This window comes from Schistocerca serialis, chromosome 6 (assembly GCF_023864345.2).
Source record: "Schistocerca serialis cubense isolate TAMUIC-IGC-003099 chromosome 6, iqSchSeri2.2, whole genome shotgun sequence".
Classification (NCBI taxonomy): Eukaryota; Metazoa; Arthropoda; class Insecta; order Orthoptera; family Acrididae; genus Schistocerca; species Schistocerca serialis.
The window spans coordinates 542,973,422-542,994,318 of NC_064643.1; the positions used below are offsets into that span (position 1 = coordinate 542,973,422).

Below are 20,897 nucleotides of genomic sequence, written 5' to 3' on the forward strand. Positions count from 1 at the left end.
TAACAAACGCCGAAACAAAGGAAAGATGTGTATTTTCTACATTCTGGGTGAAGTTCGATCTGATAAAAGCTGGATCTGAGATCAATAGAAGACAACACTTTTACACCATTAAAATTTTGAAGAAGTTCTTCCATCGTTTGCGGCCTGTCTGTTTCAGGAATGATGATAGTATTGATTTGTCTCGAATCTAAGACAAACCTGATCGATTCATTTTTCTTCTCAACAACATGTAATGGATTGTTGTATGTACTTACTGCAGGCTCAATAATTCCCTCGTCAAGCATAGATTGTATTTCTGTTCTAACACGGTCCCTATAATGTGCTGGAATTACGTATGGTCTAAGACAAAATTTAATATGCTCACGAACAAGAAATTGGTATTGAAATCCCTTGATTGTTCCTGTTTTGTGAGTAAAAACTGTGGACTGTGCTTGTAAAATTTTAAAAAGGTCCTGCCTATCAGTGTCATTACAATTCTCAATTGTTTGAATTTTATTCTGAATTATCTCATTAGCATCAAATACGCTGTCGATATCATCCCTGTCAGTAGTTGCAGAGTGATTGCTAGTGTCAAGTTCCGTCGAAAATTCCGAACTGTTGTCTAACAGGAGGTAAAGCCGGAATTCGACAGTAGGAAAAGGAAGAGAAGGAAACGTAGTAGGTGAATATGGATTGGGGCTAAGAAATGAAAGAGGAAGCCGTCTGGTAGAATTTTGCACAGAGCATAACTTAATCATAGCTAACACTTGGTTCAAGAATCATGAAAGAAGGTTGTATACATGGAAGAACCATGGAGATACTAGAAGGTTTCAGATAGATTATATAATGGTAAGACAGAGATTTAGGAACCAGATTTTAAATTTTAAGACATTTCCAGGGGCAGATGTGGACTCTGACCACAATCTATTGGTTATGAACTATAGATTAAAACTGAATATACTGCAAAAAGGTGGGAATTTAAGGAGAGGGGACCTGGATAAACTGAAAGAACCAGAGGTTGTACAGAGTTTCAGGGAGAGCATAAGGGAACAATTGACAGGAATTGGGGAAAGATGTACAGTAGAAGAAGAATGGGTAGCTTTGAGGAATGAAATAGTGATGGCAGCAAAGGATCAACTAGGTAAAAAGAGGAGGGCCAAGTAGAAATCCTTGGGTAACAAAAGAGATACTGAATTTAATTGGTGAAAGGAGAAAATACAAAAATTCAGGAAGTGAAGCAGGCAAAAAGGAATACAAAAATGAGATCGACAGAAAGTGCAAAATGGCTAAGCAGGGATGGCTAGAGGACAAATGCAAGTATGTAGAGGCTTATCTCATGAAGGGTAAGATAGATACTGCCTACAGGAAAATTAAAGAGACCTTTGGAGAAAAGAGAACCACTTTCATGAATATCAAGAGCTCAGACAGAAACCCAATTCTAAGCAAAGAAGGGAAAACAGAAAGGTGGAAGGAGTATATAGAGGGTCTATACAAGGGCGATGTTCTTGATGACAATACTACGGAAATGGAAGAGGAGGTAGATGAAGATGAAATGGGAGATATGATACTATGTGAGGAGTTTGACAGAGCACTGAAAGACCTAAGTCGAAACAAGGCCCCGGGAGTAGACAACGTTCCATTAGAACTACTGACAGCCTTGGGAGAGCCAGTCCTGACAAAACTCTACCATCTGGTGAGCAAGTTGTATGAGACAGGCGAAATTCCCTCAGACTTCAAGAAAAATATTCCAATCCCAAACAAAACAGGTGTTGACAGATGTGAAAATTACCGAACTATCAGTTTAATAAGTTACAGCTGCAAACGACTAAAGCGAATTCTTTCCAGATGAATGTAAAAACTGGTAGATGCCGACCTTGGGGAAGATCAGTTTGGATTCCGTAGAAATGTCGGAACACGTGAGGCAATGCTGACCCTATGACTTATCTTGTTGTTGATGTCTTCAGCCGGCCGAAGTGGCCGTGCGGTTAAAGGCGCTGCAGTCTGGAACCGCAAGACCGCTACGGTCGCAGGTTCGAATCCTGCCTCGAGCATGGATGTTTGTGATGTCCTTAGGTTAGTTAGGTTTAACTAGTTCTAAGTTCTAGGGGACTAATGACCTCAGCAGTTGAGTCCCATAGTGCTCAGAGCCATTTGAACCATTTGATGTCTTCAGTCCTGAGACTGGTTTGATGCAGCTCTCCATGCTACTCTATCCTGTGCAAGCTTCTTCATCTCCCAGTACCTACTGCAACCTACATCCTTCTGAATCTGCTTAGTGTATTCATCTCTTGGTCTCCCTCTACGATTTTTACCCTCCACACTGCCTTCCAGTACTAAATTGGTGATCCCTTGATGTCTCAGAAGGTGTCCTACCAACCGGTCCCTTCTTCTTGTCAAGTTGTGCCACAAACTGCCCTTCTCCCCAATTCTACTCAATACCTCCTCATTAGTTATGTGATCTACCCATCTAATCTTAAGCATTCTTCTGTAGCACCACATTTCTAAAGCTTCTATTCTCTTCTTGTCCAAACTATTTATCGTCCATGTTTCACTCCCATACATGGCTACACTCCATACAAATACTTTCAGAAACGACTTCCTGACACTTAAATCTATACTCGATGTTAACAAAGTTCTCTTCTTCAGAAACGCTTTCCTAGCCATTGCCAATCTACATTTTATATCCTCTCTACTTCGACCATCATCACTTATTTTGCTCCCCAAATAGCAAAACTCCTTTACTACTTTAAGTCTCTCATTTCCTAATCTAATTCCCTGAGTAACACCTGACTTAATTCGACTATATTCCATTATCCTCGTTTTGCTTTTGTTGATGTTCATCTTATATCCTCCTTTCAAGGCACTGTCCATTCCGTTCAACTGCTCTTGAAAGTCATTTGCTGTCTTTGGCAGAATTACAATGTCATCGGCGAACCTCAACGTTTTTATTTCTTCTCCATGGACTTTAATAACTACTCCGAATTTTTCTTTTGTTTCCTTTACTGCTTGCTCAGTATACAGATTGAATAACATTGGGGACAGGCTACAACCCTGTCTCACTCCCTTCCCAACCGCTGCTTCCCTTTCATGCCCCTCGACTCTTATAACTGCCATCTGGTTTCTGTACATATTGTAAATACCCTTTCGCTCCCTGTATTTTACCCCTGCCACCTTTAGAATTTGAAAGAGAGTATTCCATTCAACATTGTCAAAAGCTTTCTCTAAGTCTACAAATGCTAGAAATGTAGGTTTGCCTTTCCTTAATCTATTATCTTAGAAGAAAGATTAAGGAAAGGCAAACCTACATTTCTAGCATTTGTAGACTTAGTGAAAGCTTTTGACAATGTTGACTGGAATACCCTCTTTCAAATTCTGAAGGTGGTAGGGGTAAAATAATACAGGGAGCGAAAGGCTATTTAGAATTTGTGCAGAAAGCAGATGGCGGTTGTAAGAGTCGAGGGACATGAAAGGAAAGAAGTGGTTGAGAAGGGAGTGAGACAGGGTTGTAGCCTCTCCCCGATGCTATTCAATCTGTATACTGAGCAAGTAGTAAAGGAAACAAAAGAAAAGTTCGGAGTGGGTATTAAAATCCATGGAGAAGAAATAAAAACTTTGAGGTTCGCCGATGACATTGTAGTTCTGTCAGAGACAGCAAAGGACTTGGAAGAGCAGTTGAACAGAATGGACAGTGTCTTGAAAGGAGTGTATAAGATGAACATCAACCAAAGCAAAATGAGGATAATGAAATGTAGTCGAATTAAGTCAGGTGATACTCAGGGAATTAGATTAGGAAACGAGAGACTTAAAGTAGTAAAGGAGTTTTGCTATTTGGGGAGCAAAATAAGTGATGATGGTCGAAGTAGAGAGGATATAAAATGTAGACTGGCAATGTCAAGGAAAGCTTTTCTGAACAAGAGAAATTTGTTAACATCGAGTATTGATTTAAGTGTCAGGAAGTCGTTTCTGAAAGTATTTGTATGGAGTGTAGCCATGTATGGAAGTAAAACATGGAAGATAAATAGTTTAGACAAGAAGAGAATAGAAACTTTAGAAATGTGGTGCTACAGAAGAATGCTGAAGATTAGATGGGTAGATCACATAACTAATGAGGAGGTATTGAGTAGAATTGGGGAGAAGAGGAGTTTGTGGCACAACTTGACAAGAAGAAGGGATCGGTTGGTAGGACACGTTCTGAGGCATCAAGGGATCACCAATTTAGTACTGGAGGGCAGTGTGGAGGGTACAAATCGTAGATGGAGACCAAGAGAAGAATACACTAAGCAGATTCAGAAGGATGTAGGCTGCAGTAGGTACTGGGAGATGAAGAGGCTTGCACAGGATAGAGTAGCATGGAGAGCTGCATCAAACCACTCCAGGACTGAAGACCACAACAACAACAACAATGCCAAACTCTCCCTACAAATATATGTCGTTGCAGGTACCCTCATCATTCTCATATTATTATTATTATTGTTAGTATGTGCATTTATTAGGTCTGCTAATTATATAACTCATATAAAGAGAAATTGCAGCGATTTTAGTGTTGCGTTCTAAGCTACGATACAAAAAAAAGTAAATTGATTTCTTCATCAGGCATTCCTAGCTTAATTGCTACTTAGCTTTGTTGATTATTAAATCTGATCTACCAGTACGGTTCACGCAGTGTGTGAGACAGAGCTATGTTCGTTATTTGCTCTTGGCTCAATAAATAATTGATGCCAACGGGACACAAAGAGCTCGGTCCCCACTTAGCAATTCTATGAAGCTGCCTTTTGTTACCGAGCGAGGCCAGTGCTCACGTGACACGGACATTTCCCAGGCGCAGTTTATAAATGATTGTTCGGCGGGAGGGGGGCACCTCCAGTTTGTAATTTGTTTTGTGGTTCTGTGACTGCAATCTACTGGAGGGTAAGTTCAGAGAATCTTGTCTCCGTGCATATTGTGATGTGCTGTTTTGTAATTGTTACTGAAAAATCAATGGTTCTGGTGGAGCCTTCCCTCTAGTACCAGACAAAATGTTAACCGATTGTGGAGAATTCCTGTAGGACAATTAATCAGAGCCACCATTCAGGAAGTGTTGAGCACCTCGTGTAGTATCATAGACGTGTCTTATAAAATGCCAATTGACCATCGTTCATCGCTAATGTGGTGCAACAACAGACTGAAGTTTCCTTATTGTGGTGAAAAATCGAATTCATGTGACAATTGTGGTAGCCAGAAAAGAGGAACATAAATATATTATTTTCTTTGCTCGTATGGCTTTGAATGGATCTGAGGGAGCAGGCTGTACGTCCGAATCTTGGATCTGAACGGCCGTCCGCGCTGGCATTTAATGCTTTGCCTTTCTGAAAAACCTCAAGTTACTATGTGGTTTACGTTTTATTATTTCTCGTTCGATCTGCCAGATACATTTTACAATGAACAGATAAGATTAATATAAATCACAATAAACGTTTGGAACTTGCAATGTGGAAACAAATTATATCAGTCATTACATTACAATTATGTCAGGGAAACTACATTATTACATTAAATGGAACAAAAATCTCATAAATTGAAGACAATTAATTACACAGTAACATTAAGATTATGGAGCCATTTCCTGACATTGTCCGTTAACTTGTGGAGCGACATCAGAGAGCCGTCTCTGAAACCATTAATGTTACAAACTAGAAGATGGTCCATTGTTTGTACCTCGCCACAGTCACAACACGAATCGTCTGTATAGCCCCATTTGGTTGTTTGCTGTATGCACCGTCCAACTCCCGTGCGAAACCTGTTTAGAGCCGACCAGTGTTTCCTGTTGAGATTGAAGCCTTCAACCCTTTTGGTTGGGTTGTGGATTAGGTGATGGTTTTCCACGATGCCTCTTCTCAGACCCTGCCATGCATTCTTCCATTCAGCATCGAGACCCTCCGAGCCCAATGTTCTGCTCCAGGCGATAGGTTTCCTTTACTTGAGTCTCGTGGGTCCTCCCATGTCGGCATGTATGGGTAGCCTTGGGTTTGCTTCAATTTTTTCTACTATGTCCTGGGTTGCTTTCTCTCTACGTATGGAAGCAGGAGCGATGTTTGCCAGCACCGGGAGCGGTTCTCAGAGTGTCATTTAGTTGTACATCCACTTTTTTGGCGTGCGGGCTTCTGCTCCAGACTGGGGCACAGTATTCTGCAGTGCTATACACCAGTACCAGTGCAGCAGTTCGTAGAGTGGCAGCATCACAACCCCAAGTGGTGCCTGCCAGTCTGTTGAGCAGGTTATTTCTCGTCTTTAGCTTTTGGGCAATATCAGTTAGGGGTTGTCTGAAAGTCATGAAGCAATCTAGCTTAATACCGAGATATTTTGGGAAATTCTCGTGGCTGACAGCCTTACCATTTATAACCAGGCGCAGTTCCCTTCTCGCTTCCTTGTTGTTTAGATACATGACTGTGCTTACTGTTTTTGTCACATTGATTTTTAGGTGCCATGTGTCATAGTACTTTTTCAGTGTAGCTAGATCTTCATTTAGTGTTGATTCCAGGTTTTCAAACGAGTTACTTTGCGCTGTAATGGCTAAATCACATGCGTAGGCAAATTTATGTGAGTGCAGATCAGGCAAACTGCTATATAGATGTTAAAGAGCCAGGAAGCTAAGACTGATTCTTGAGGAAGACCATTTTTTAGGGTATGGGACTTGCTGGTTTCGCCATTTAATTTGACCCTGAACTTCCTTTCGCTCAGCATGTTGTTCATGACCTTCAACGTTGTTTTGTATTTGACTATATTTGCCAGTTTTAACATGAGACCATTTAGCCATACAGTGTCGTACGCTGATGCCAGGTCAATGAGAACTATCCCTGTTTTCTTCTTTTCCTGAAAGCCTCGTTCAATGTGTGTGGTAAGTGCCAGCACCTGGTCGCAGCAGCTTCTCCCTTGTCTAAAACCTGCTTGCTCCACTTGTAGTTGTTCCTCCAGTATTGGTTTAAGTCTTTCCAACAGTATCCTTTCAAACACTTTGTAGGTTCTGCACAGTAATGAGATTGGCCTGAAGTTCCACGCGTCAGTTCCACTCTTCCCTAGTTTAAGTATGGCAATGATTTTGGCTGTTTTGCATTCTCTAAGGATTTCACAGGTTTTCATTATTCTCGTGAATAGTTCGCATAGCCATTTCAGCGCTTTTGGTCCAAGATTTTTCAAAAATTCAAGTAGGATGTTGTCTGGCCCAGCTGCCTTCCCTGCCCGTGTGTGTTGGAGTGCCATCTTCACCTCTTCTTCTTGGACTGCTGCCGTGAACATGTCGGCTTTTTCTTCACACTCCTGCAGTGCCACAGTCATCTGAGCTTTTATGTTTTTTCTTTGCTCATGAATCACTGTTATCTTGGCGTTATCCCTGAGTTTCTTGCTGATTTTGTTTGGGTGGATACTGGCCTCTGCTCAGTTCCTGTAGTTGGCTCCTCCCAGCTTTTTCACGAGACTCCAGCTTTTACGGCTTGAATGTGTGAAGTCCATTTGTTCCATAAGCTTGTGCCATCTTTGTTTTCGTTCCTTGTCCAGTAGGTCGGTAAGAGCCTGGGTAGTGTCCTCATCTTCTGTTCCGTTAAATTCTGCCACGTGGTTTACTTTTCCTAATATGCAGGGAAGTCAGAAAGTAAGTTACAGATGTCGTCCCACCCAAACGGTATTGCGCAACGAGTGTGGCGCATTGTCGGAAGAAAGTACATTTTCGGGTTTACTGCAGAGTTCTGTGGTAGTATGGACAACAGATGCATCACAGTGAAGCAGTGAAATGCTGCAACTGGAAACGTACTCTAAAGTTGGAGTAAAAAATGCCTAGGCTGCAAGCCGATTCACCCAGAAATTATAGCGGTTTATGAGCCAAATGCAGTGAAAAGGTTTCCGGCGTGCTTGTGGCCGCACCATGGGAATTAACAGACTTTGATCGCGGAACGGTCGTTGGAGCTAGAAGCATCTACATCTACATCCATACTCCGCATGACGGTGTGTGGCAGAGAGTACCTTGAGTACCTCTATCGGTTCTCCCTTCTATTCCAGTCTCGTATTGTTCGTGGAAAGAAAGATTGTCGGTATGCCCCTGTGTGGACTCTAATCTCCCTGATTTTATCCTCATGGTCTCTTCGCGAGACATACGCAGGAGGGAGCAATATACTACTTGACTCCTCGGTGTAGGTATGTTCTCGAAACTTCAGCAAAACTCCGTACCGAGCTACTGAGCGTCTCTCTTGCAGAGTCTTCCTCTGGAGTTTATCTGTCATCTCCATAATGCTTTCGCGATTACTAAATGATCCTGTAACGAAACGCGCTGCTCTCCGTTGGATCTTCTCTATCTCTTCTATCAACCCTATCTGGTACGGATCCCACACTGCTGAACAATATTCAAGCAGTGGGCGAACAAGTGTACTGTAACCTACTTCCTTTGTTTTCGGATTGCATTTCCTTAGGATTCTTCCAATGAATCTCAGTCTGGCATCTGCTTTACCGACGATCTACTTCATATGATCATTTCATTTTAAATCACTCCTAATACGTACTCCCAGATAATTTATGGAATTAACTGTTTCCAGTTGCTGACCTGCTATATTGTAGCTAAATGATAAGGGATCTTTCTTTCTGTGTATTCGCAGCACATTACACTTGTCTACATTGAGATTCAATTGCCATTCCCTGCACCATGCGTCAATTCGCTGCAGATCCTCCTGCATTTCAGTACAATTTTCCATTGTTACAACCTCTCGATATACTACAGCATCATCCGCAAAAAGCCTCAGTGAACTTACGATGTTATCCATGAAGTCATTTATATATATTGTGATTAGCACTGTCCTACGACACTCCCTTGCGGCACACCTGAAATCACTCTTACTTCGGAAGACCTCTCTCCACTGAGAATGACATGCTGCGGTCTGTTATTTAGGAACTCTTCAATCCAATCACACAATTGGTCTGATAGTCCATATGTTCTTACTTTGTTCATTAAACAACTGTGGGGAACTGTATCAAACGCCTTTGCGGAAGTCAAGAAACACGGCATCTACCTAGGAACCCGTGTCTATGGCCGTCTGAGTCTCGTGGACGAATAGTGTGAGCTGGGTTTTCGAAACTCATGCTGATTCCTACAGAGTAGATTTCTAGTCTCCAGAAAAGTCATTATACTCGAACATAGTACGTGATCCAAAATTCTAGAACTGATCGACGTTAGAGATATAAGTCTATAATTGTGCCCATTTGTTCGACGTCACCACGCATGGGAAACTTCATTTCGGAAATCGTTAGGGAATTCAAAATTCCGAGATCCACAGTGTCAGGAGAGTGCCGAGAATACCAAATCTCAAGTATTACCCCTCACTAAGGACAACGCAGTGACCGACGGCCTTCACTTAATGACGTGAACATCGGTGTTTCTGTAGAGTTGTCATTGCTAACAGACAAACAGCACTGCTTGAAATAACCGCGGAAATCAGTATGGGATGTGTGACCGGCGTACTCGTTAGGTCAATGTGGAGAAACTTGGCGTTAATGAGTTATGGCAGTATAGAATCGACGCAAGTGCCTTTGCCAGCAGCACATCGCCTGCAGCGCCTCTGGGCCAGTGACTGCATCCGTTGGATCCTAGACGACTGGGCCGGCTGCGGTGACCGAGCGGTTCCAGGAGCTTTAGTCGGGAACCGCGCGACTGCTACGGTCGCAGGTTCGAGTCCTGCCTCGGGCATGGATGTGTGTGATGTCCTTAGGTTAGTTAGGTTTAAGTAGTTCTAAGTTCTAGGGGACTGATGACCTCCGATGTTAAGTCCCATAGTGCTCAGAGACATATGAACCTAGACGACTGGAAAACTATGGCCTGGTCAAATGAGTCCGCTTTTCAGTTGGTAACAGCTGATGGTAGGGTTCGAGTGTGGCGCTAACCCGACAAAGCCACAGACCCATGTTGTGAACAAGGTACTGTGGAAGCTGGTGGTAGCTCCAAATGGTGTGGGCTACGTTTATGTGGAATAGATTGGGTCGTCCGGTCACACTGAACCGATCATTGGCTGGAAATGGTTATTTTCAGCCACTTGGAGACTATTTGTTGGCATTCATGGACTTCATGCTCCCAAATAACGATGGAATTTTATGGATGACAATGCGTCGTGCCACTAGGCGACAGTTGTTCGCGACTGGTTTGAAGAACATTCTGGACAATTCTGGCGAATAATTTGGCCACCTAGATTGACCGACGTGAATCCCATCGAACATTTATGGGATGCAATCCTGCACAAAATCTTGCACTGTCAACACTTTAGCCATTACGAACGACTGTAGAGGCAGCGTGGCTGAATATTTTCGCAGGGACTTCCAAAGACTTGTGGAGGCAATGCTACGTCGAGTTGCTGTACTATGATGGACAAAAGGAGGTCCGAGACGATATTAGCAAGTATCGCACGGCTTTTGGCACCCCACTGTATTGCACTAAGGCAGCACAGACGTGATTGAGCTGATCCGCCATAAAGTCCATATCTCCCACCATGCGATATCCATTTTATCGGCAAGCTAAGCGACATTTACGGAAAAAGTTTTTTGTAAGATGAAGTTGTTCGCACAGCGGTAGTTTAATGGCTCCGTGACCAAGGAGAGGTTCATCTCGTCCAGGAACTGGTAGGACGCTACAGCCATTGTTTGCAGAGACTTGGTTACTACGTTGAAATATACTGTAATGCATCTGTGTCACTTTCAAGCATTATGCAGCTTTCGATAAAAGGTATTGGCTTGCCATGATAATCTATAACTTACTTTTTCAAGTCCTCTCCTATTCTTTTATTCTGAATACGATTATACCGAGCGAGGTGGCGCAGTGGTTAGCACACTGGACTCGCATTGGGATGACGACGGTTCAAACCCGCGTCCGGCCATCCTAGTTTAGCTGTTCCGTGATTTCCCTAGATTACTTCAGGCAAATTCCGGTATCGTTCCTTTGAAAGGGCACGGCTGACTTTCTCCCCCATCCTATCCTCATCCCATGGAACCTATGACCTCACCGTTTGGTCCCCCCCCCCCCCCCAAAACAACCACAAGCTGACCAACCAACTAAGGTTATTTGTTCCTTGAGCTTTTGGAGTTTATTACCATTGCATGATTACTGTGGAATTTTAGAATGCTCCTTGAAAAAAATGTTTTCGACTTTGTCACGCTATAAACACAAAGGTCATGATTTCTATCCAAAGGCAGCAGTAGATTTTTCGACAGTTAGGTGACTTTCACATGTGGCACAGTCTCATGTATGTGAAAAACTCCATGCTGCATCGTAATTTACATTCTACTGCGGCAACAAAGTCTCCCTATGGCAGGCTTTGTTGCAACACAAATGTGTTGCACGCGGATCCGCAATGGGGATCCGAATCCATGCTCAGAGATTTGCTGGAACGTTCTTATTAGAGGCAGCTTTTCTAACAGCATTTAGACAATGCCTGCTGCGATTCCTCGAACATATCTTTCTGTAGCTAATATAAAAATATTTATGTCTGATTGCAACATATTTTTTTTAAACATGCGACTTGTTTCAGTGCCTTATGCACAATATGAGGTACTATAAAATACTTGGCTACGAATAGCACGCCAGTCTGAAGTGCAGTATCATAAGCAGCAAATTGGGTGCTGGACCTTAGTTCATATTATAGTGCAGGCTACACTGGCGTGCTGTTCATAGACAAGCATTTTATAAGCAAAACGAGGATAATGGAATGTAGTCGAATTAAGTCAGGTGATGCTGAGGGAATTAGATTAGGAAATGAGACTCTTAAATTAGTAAAGGAGTTTTACTATTTGGGGAGCAAAATAACTGATGGTCGAAGTAGAGAGGATATAAAATGTAGACCGGCAATGGCAAGGAAAGCATTTCCGAAGAAGAGAAATTTGTTAACATCGAGTATAGATTTAAGTGTCAGGAAGTCGTTTCCGAAAGTATTTGTATGGAGTGTAGCAATGTATGGAAGCGAAACATGGACGATAAATAGTTTAGACAAGAATAGAATAGAAGCTTTCGAAATGTGGTGCTACAGAAGAATGCTGAAGATTAGATGGGTAGATCACATAACTAATGAGGAGGTATTGAATAGAATTGGGGAGAAGAGGAGTTTGTGGCACAACTTGACAAGAAGAAGGGATCGGTGGGTAGGACATGTTCTGAGGCATCAAGGGATCACCAATTTAGTACTGGAGGGCAGCGTGGAGGGTAAAAATCGTAGAGGGAGACCAAGAGATGAATACACTAAGCAGATTCAGAAGGATGTAGGTTGCAGCAAGTACTGGGAGATGGGGAAGCTTTCACAGGATAGAGTAGCATGGAGAGCAGCATCAAACCAGTCTCAGGACTGAAGACCACAACAACAAACGTATTGTGCCTAAGACGTTGAAACACGCCATATGTTAAAAAAATACTTTGTGATCAAGAAAGAAACATTTTTATATTATTGACAGAAATGATGTCGCTACGTCCGAGTGACGACGTCGCCATTTCAAATCTGTGTGTCATAAACAAATCTTTTACGGTGTCCATTCTGTTTAGATAATAAGTATTGATACGTTTGCGTTCACCAAACAGAACTGAGTGAATCTACGTAACATATTGTTTGTAATGTGTATCACATATTCAGTGCCACTGGCTGTGTGACTACGCTGAGACTTGGGCAGTGAATAAGTTATCGTAAGCACAATGTGAGCAGCACACAAGAATTAGGCCTTGGGCCTGTCCTGACTGGCCGACTGTTGCCTGCAAGACAGTACAAGGAGCGACCCACGAACGTGGCCGCGTGACCAGTATGTCGCCAATCCCTCCAGACGTTATTGCCATTAAGAAAACCCTGATAAAGCCGCTGCTTTTTTATTCAAGCAGCTTCTCTTTTGGCCTCACGTGGCTGAGTGGACCGTTCCAAATCTCCGTACTACGTTTCACCACTTAAATTAACAGGGTCATCATCGCATAACTGCTTGGCCATTGTCGTTTGTATACATCACTTTCACGCTTTCGTTTTGTATAGTACGTTTGATTAGTCACTGTGCGTGGACTACTGACTGATGTAGTTACGTCGGAAGTTCAAAACAGAGTTTGCAGAACACGAGTTCGCAGTACTGTTTTTTCTTAGGTACGCAACTATTTTTTAATTCGTTTTACTGTTGCGTAACATTTAACTGTTCGGTTCAGTTAATGAAAGCTGTTGAATGTGATGTGTAGTGTTTAAATGTACATTTTGTTTTCCAATTATGGTTATTTCAACTGAGGAACATATTCTTCTCATTGAACATGTGTTTCGTCAAGGGATAAATACACGGATTTAGTGCAGGAGGCATTTGCTGAAAAATTCACGGAGACAGCTGTACCTCATCGTAATGCGACTCGTCGACTTACTGAGAAATTTAGAGAGACTGGTTCAGAGCTAGATGCCGAACGAACTGGAGGTCCACCTAAACTACAAGAACTGAAATTGTTGGATATTCCTTACTCTATGCAGCGAGTCCAATAAAATCATTGTGCAAGTTGGCACAAGGAAAAGATATGGACTCGCAACCAGACATAAAGCGGTGAGGCAAACACTGAAATTCTTCTCGTATAAAGTGATTGCACTGCAAGAATAGAAAGATGCGAATCTGCTATTGGAAACAGATTACATCTTTTTTCTTGACGTCACCTTTTATACAGACGAGGCCTGGCTGCACCCTTCCGGTCATGTTAACACACTAAACACACGATTATGGTCAATCCATGTGCTGAGCTTGAAACGTAATTGCCTTTTCAGAAAATTGGAGTGTTGGTAGCAATGTACAGACGGCGCGTTATTGGGCTTTTATTTTTTGAAGAAACCGTGAACAGCAAAAATTATTGTTTAATGATCCATGATTTCATTGGCCAGCTAAAGGAAGACGAAATCAGATACTCATGTTTCAACGAGATGGCACTGCTGTGCATATAGCTACTCACATTATGCGTCTTCTGGAAGAGTATTCTGGGGAACGTATCTCCTTAAAAAACCTATGCCCTCCTCGCTCGCCCGACCCTTCCCTACCAGATATTTTTGGGAGGGGGGAGGAAGGTGGGGCAAAGTCTGTAGTATACTTCAGATGCCCACGCACGCTTTGTGACCTAAAAACTTAAATAACTGCCAATTTGAGAACCATATCTCAATCAGATCTGCAGAAACTGCTTCCCAATAAAATTAAGGAGGTCAGACGTGTATAGTTGCCCGTGGACTTCATTTTCAACATACGTTGAAACTGCACTGCAACTTTCCGAACATCCTGTAGATGGACCTGAAATAAGATTTGTTGTGCTCAGAAGTTTTAAAAATCTTCGTCACTAGCGGGTAGAGAAGGAAGGAGGAAGTTTGTTGCATAGAAGTTCGTTAAGCTTCCTCCGTATGCAGAAGCTGAAAAGATCTTGAAACAGGAAAGGCTGACACCTTCTTCTATGAAGCGTCGGTGCCCTATGTGGCCTTCAGATTGTGGATCCGGCACCCGAAGGAACGGTGCACACCTGGCTACAAGAGGTAATGTTGACTAAACCTTACTGTGGGAAGAACATGAAAAATAAAACTCAATTACTATCACGTATGTCTCCTGCAAATAAATTCACGCAGTCAATGGGCACACTAGGAAAAAAAAATTTTAAAACTGATGAGAAACAGTTTTGCACCACTCTCATGACTTTTTTTGATTTTTAAGATTTGAAAGATTTTTACAATACTTCTTCAACAAGGAGAAAATCCATAAGAAAGTCCACGTGTGTCACTGACGTAAACACGAGCCTTCCATTTTCCTTGCAGCCCGGTGCAGCTCTAATCGTATACAAGTCGATGCTTCTTGTCTACACTACAATATTCAGCCTAACAATATGTCTCCAAGAGTCAGTTTCAGCTTGTACCGTGCGCACACGGTCACTCGACGCAAGACAGGGTTGTCAGCACATGAATCCAGACTGACAGAGACTACAATGACGTATTCCGAACATTCGACTGCCATTGTGAAACACAGAACATTATAGACCTGTCTCATGCTTGCCACCCGAGGTAAACAGCAACAGCTGCTGACTCCTACCTAAAAATTATGGCTCGTAGGTACCCCGGGGTTAGTGAAACAGAACTGCGCTTTTCCTATCCGAAGGGAGATGGAAGTTCTGTGTCGACTCACACATGCAGCGGTCTTCACTTGATCAGTTTGCCTAGAGGCTACTATAACAGAGCAACAACTTCTCTCCTCTGGAATGGAACCTGGATCAGTGTCATGCGGATCTCTTCAGCGTCGAGCGCAGGATCTGTCTGACGTCTGACGATCGTCGTAGAACAGTGAGAGGCAGCCATTTACCAATGCACGTCTCAGGTATGCAGTCTCACGGGTTCATCTCGTATGTGCGTCAGTCTTGTTTTGGGCCGAATTATGTACGGAAGTCGGGCATCTCTCATCGCTATCGAAGATAGTTTGAGGACTGCGTAGCATCGGGATGGGATTCTCCAACGGCAACGGGTCCGCTTTTCAAGACGAGCACATCGCGCTCACCTCGTGAACAATTTCCATGCAGAAACCAAACGAATCCAGTGGCATGCGGTAGCCCGACTGCGCGTGCTTGGGACCAGGAGAAACCCAAATGCATTGTCACAGAAACGCTCTACTTACTCTGGACGAGCGCAGGGCTACCGTTGAAGAGTGGTACAGCTCGAGCAACACCGTCTCGATCAGCTTGTAGACATCACGCCACGGAGGACCCTAGAGTGCTACAACGCAAAGGGTAGAGCAACCCAATACTGAATTTCGTAATTGATGGCAAGGCTTATTAACTGTCATATCATTTGTTCTAATAAATGAAGAAACACATTTTCTTTCATTACATTGTATACTACCGGTTTCGATGTGCCCTACAGATCATCTTCATGTCGGGCGCCGCAGGTTGCATTTTGTCAACAATAGTACGAATGATGTAAAAGTAACGTAAAAATCAAGTTGGTTTTATGTCATACTTACACTGTTGATAAACTGCTCCTTGCGGCGCCGGACCTGAAGATGATCAGCAGGGCACATCGAAATCGGTTGTCTTTATTAATAAAACAAACTGTGATACAGGCGGTGGTTCTTCATTTATCACAGCACTGAATGGTACACAGCAGTAGAATTTGATGTCACGGATGCGAACTTTCCAGCAGCCAACATTTTAAATATTGATTTGCTTCTTCTACGCTTTTTTTTTTTTTGAACACTATGGGACTCAACATCTGAGGTCATCAGTCCCCTAGCCTTAGAACTACTTAAACCTAAGGACCTCACAAACTTCCATGCCCGAGGCAGGATTCGAACCTGCGACCGTAGCGGTCACGCGGTTCCAGACTGAAGCGCCTAGAACCGCACGGCCACACCGGCCGGCCCCCACCATCTGGTATCAATGCATTACCCTATCATCCATTATATATAATCATTTTCATAGTACACTTGATATTATAGATGAGTAGGACACAAGACAGGACATAGATAATGTCCGTTTGACGTCAACAGTGTGTAACATTTTACTTTTTTTGAATAGGACAATGTTCCTCTCCAATAATTTTTAGATTAGTTACAATAAGCTTACGCTGCAAGAGAATTCGCTTGTATTTTTCAATATGTGGTCTGTTGTCGGTTTGAAGGCCTTCCATAACATCGGCAACGTAGTGCAACTCCACCGAGGGCTGTCTGGAGTAGGGTGGAGATAGCAATGTGAAAGTTGCGTGCTGTCGAAGACGATCTTCATATTCCTAATGCGATTAGGACATCGTATACTCTTGATGACGTTTAGCACCTGTGCAGTCAGTCACCCAATTTCAGAATTCATTTTGAGTAATCCTGCTAAATTCCCAAAATATTGTCTTTTTATATTGATGAGTAATATGGATAGTCGTTACGTTCATGTGCCGTCTACAACGCAAATTTAATGTTACTATCCTAGGAACTAACCTGCAATACGTTTTGTATTTCATAATCGGAACTATCTGCATTAACCGTCATCAGAGCAATGTCAGGGAACAGAATGCAGCAGTGCCTTGCTACCTACTTGAGGACCTGCTTGAGTCGTGTTCTAAGGAAAGGGTAGTTGCTGGTTCACATTATATTACACTAGCGAGAAGTACCGACTTTTCCTTTTCTCTGCAAACATCCAGAACTAAATTCAGTAACTAAATGCTAAGAACATATTTGCATTGTGCCAACTCAAAGATCAATAGATATGGATATAGATACAGATTTTTATATTTAAAGCCATTCTCGTTCTGCGTTGGAATAAACATCATTCATTATTTGCTTGTTCTTGTTACGATTGTTATTGTCATTCTCTCACTCGCAAGAGTTTTCGCATTCCTATTTGGTATCGATGCACATGAAGAGTGGCTATGAAAGAAGGGAATACTGAATGTTACGTCATGCAGAATACACTCATTTACTTCGGCTCCTCGTGATCTACGCTACAGGAGAAGTGAGATACATAAAGTTGACAGTGTGAGGACAGACCTGGTAGCACAACTGTGCAACTACACAGTGTTACCAGATAAAATGGTACTGCGGAATCGACAGTGTAGTACGGACTTTGCCACAGTAGCAGACAGCTGGTAATTTAGGACCATGACCGTGGATTACACTTTGGTCAGTGCTGGTTAGAGTGCGGCAACTGTAAATGGAAGGCTTTGTTTGATAGTCTTATGCTGATACTGTCTGAATAAATTATGCCATTGGATACAAAGCGGTTTAGTTTTGAGACCTAACCCACGAGGGGGGAAGGCACAGCGGTCTGCTTCAGGAATTCCAAGCAATAAAACACAAAAAACAACCCAGGAAGGGAGACATGCATTTGGAATCTGTCCATCGTTACGGGGTCAAACAAGAGGGTAACATTACTGAAACAATGATCGGGCTACTTAGTATATAATAGAGCATACAGATTTCAAGGAGGAAACGTATGAAGACGCAGACTTCCTCGTTATCAATATGTGCGGCATATCTTTCGTGTTAACGAAAGTAAATTCCCGCTTTACCTCCTCTTACGTGCCAAATGAAATGAATGCCATGAGGAATAGAATATTTGTTGACTGCGTCTCTTCTTGCTTCCATCCTTACCAACATATTTCTTCATTCTCGTGGTAATCATGACATTCTATGTGTATGCTGCAAAAGATTGCAAGTGGACAAATTCGACATCGAGGTGCAAAGCGTTATATTCAATTCGAATAAGCTTCCGGTGTATTTTTACTTCGTTTGTAGTTTTAGATGATTATGAACGTTACGGAAAATTATCTCACATGCTTTATGTTAAATGAGAAACATTGAATGATCCGTTTTGCTTTCCCTACGTTGAAATGATATAATGTCGGCGTCAACAGCCTTCTTCCACGCCGGAAGCTGAAACTTGTATGATTCTGGATTGATGATAATTGAATGTCTCATATGTATACATAGCCCACAAGGCGACGTCAGAAACCATCAGGGGAGAACGCCGCATAAAAACCAAACGTGCGCGCGCGTCTCCACTCTGAAGAACCGTATCAGAGAATCACGGCAAGCATTTCGCTGAAGAGCTGCCTCGTCAGAGAGCCTAGAAATGGCAGCGTCGTAGCAAGTATTTGTCAACACTCCGATAGTGCATTTACTTCCGGGTGTAGGTCGGCGTTACCTCGCTAAATTCACTTGACAATCGTTTTCCACATCGAAGACTCGTACGATATAATCTACTGCAAGATGACACAATTAGAAAGTATATTTAATTTCTGGACTCCAAGAACGGCGTTCTTCACATAAGTAACACCTGTCTGTGTGTGCATTCGGGAGGAGGACGGTGCAATCCCGCGCCCGGCCATCCTGATTTAGGTTTTCAATGATTTCCCTAAATCGCTTCAGGCAAATGCCGGGATGGTTCCTTAGGAAGCGCACGGCCGATTTCCTTCCCCATCCTTCCCTAATCCGAGCTTGTGCTTCGTCTCTAATGACATCGTTGTCGACGGGACGTTAAAACAGTAATCTCCACCTCCTCTGTTCGTGTGTTTAAGGTTGCGTTTTGAGGCTCAGGCAACATCGCAGTGACTATATTCCGCCTCTGGCAGCCAGTGTGTCGTTAGCTCAGAGGTTCCCTTGTGCGTTGCAGTGCTTGTACTATAAGACATAGCAGTTCGAATCACGGTAGAAGCCGCTGACTACAACCTTTTATTTTCCATTTTAATTAATGGAGTTGCAAACTGCTAGTAAAAATTTCTTATGCGAAATCTGAAGAATGCCTTTAAACATCAATCTTCGTCCGATTTCGACTTAGTAAATTAAGTTAATATCATGGATTTCTGCTTTGCAAATTCCAAGGTGCTTCACTGTAAAATAGACCCTGAAAAGATTCAAACCGACTGTCAACGATATAAATTTGAGCTTTGTTCGTCATATAGGTGTAACATGTCAGAAGGTTGTTTATGAAGTGCACATGTTCATTAATATAGTTCCCTTCTTCTAAATTTTTGCAATAGCATTTAACTGTAGACGTTTTCTAACACCGGCGTTAGCAATTCCTTTCCGTTCTCTGAAACCTTCAAAACGACAAATTTTTCTGGTTTAAATCTGATGACCTTAACTATCACTTCCGATCAACAATAAATACTTCATGAACTCCAAATGTGCAGTGTTCTTGAACTGCTACAGAGCATGCATTGCAAGGTATTCACACAGTTTATCACATAGACTTACCATAAGGAATGAAACAAGAACTGTAATACACTTTACACCACAGACGCTCACTCTGGCTTGACGAAAACATCCAAACATTGACCAAAAGTTGCACAAATAATTGAGTTTGAAAGGAAAAGAAACGAGGTATGAAGCATTTATAAATTCATCGAATGTAGTGAGGTGGTTTCATTTCGTCCCAGTCTATAAAATTAATTTCGGGCCATACTCAGCTCTTGCCGATTAATGTAATATAATACCCGCCTACTAATCAGGGCGTCTGTCTCCGTTGCTTTTGAGCGTGAATGGAAATTGTAGACATTTTCTGTGGAGCAATATTTAATAATGAAGCGTTTTAAATCATCAAAAGCGATGAGCGGTAGCAGGCGCTTTCGATAACGAACGGGGGAGTGCAGCGCCGCTGCTGTCGCCACGGCCGCTGCCAGTAGCCAGCAAATGGATCCCGGAGCTTTGCCGCATACGGCATCCAGAGGAGGACAGTCTGCAGGAAATCTGCCGCAAAATCGTTACTGGATAAAATTTTGATATCGGTGTGTCACAAAGCGAAATAGATTGAATCTGCGCTACCGTTACATTCACGTCTTCAGCATTCAGACAGAAGAGGCTATAAAAATATTTTATGCCAGCTGCTCTCGATCCACTGACATTATGAACAGAAACAACGCACGCTACCGCTAGACCACAGGCGTAATCAGCCTAGAGTTTCTCTATCATGGGACAAGTTTTCCTCCAGGAAGTGCCGCAGTCTACAGTGTTGCCAGATTGTGCAGATAACCGGACTTAGAGAATTAGCGAGTTGGCCAGTTTTTTTGTCCCATGTCGCGATCGGCGCGGACTTAGCCTCTGAAGCGGCTGGCCGCCGGTCAAGTTTTATGTCAAAGAGTGTACATTTTACCTACAAAGGAGGACAGTTTTTATGTGCGCTTGAATATTTATTCTAAATTGCAAACTCAATCTATCAGTTTATGCTGAAGACTTTAACAGTCTCTTCAGCGTCGGGTACCTAACGCGTCCTTTTATTTATTTACTGGCGCGTGGTAGGTTGTACGCACCATATTACATGCGTGGTACCTGTCATTATTAAAATACTTTTATAAGTACATACAGAACGCATATTAGCTGCTAACATATTACATAAACAGTCAATGACCGCAACTCTTTTAAATTACTAAACAGTATCGATATTACTAAATGCATCCTACCAGTTGCAGGTTGCCTATCTA

General features: G+C 42.6%; 1 protein-coding gene across 1 annotated transcript in view; it reads left to right on the plus strand.

The window, feature by feature from the left end:
- The first annotated feature begins 4,849 nt into the window (after positions 1-4,849).
- LOC126483828 (fatty acid synthase-like) overlaps positions 4,850-20,897 on the plus strand; it is a 394,620-nt gene continuing 378,572 nt past the window's right edge. The window contains exon 1 of the mRNA XM_050107027.1: positions 4,850-4,887. The gene's annotated coding sequence lies outside the window, so the exon portion shown is untranslated. The remainder of the gene's footprint in view (positions 4,888-20,897) is intronic.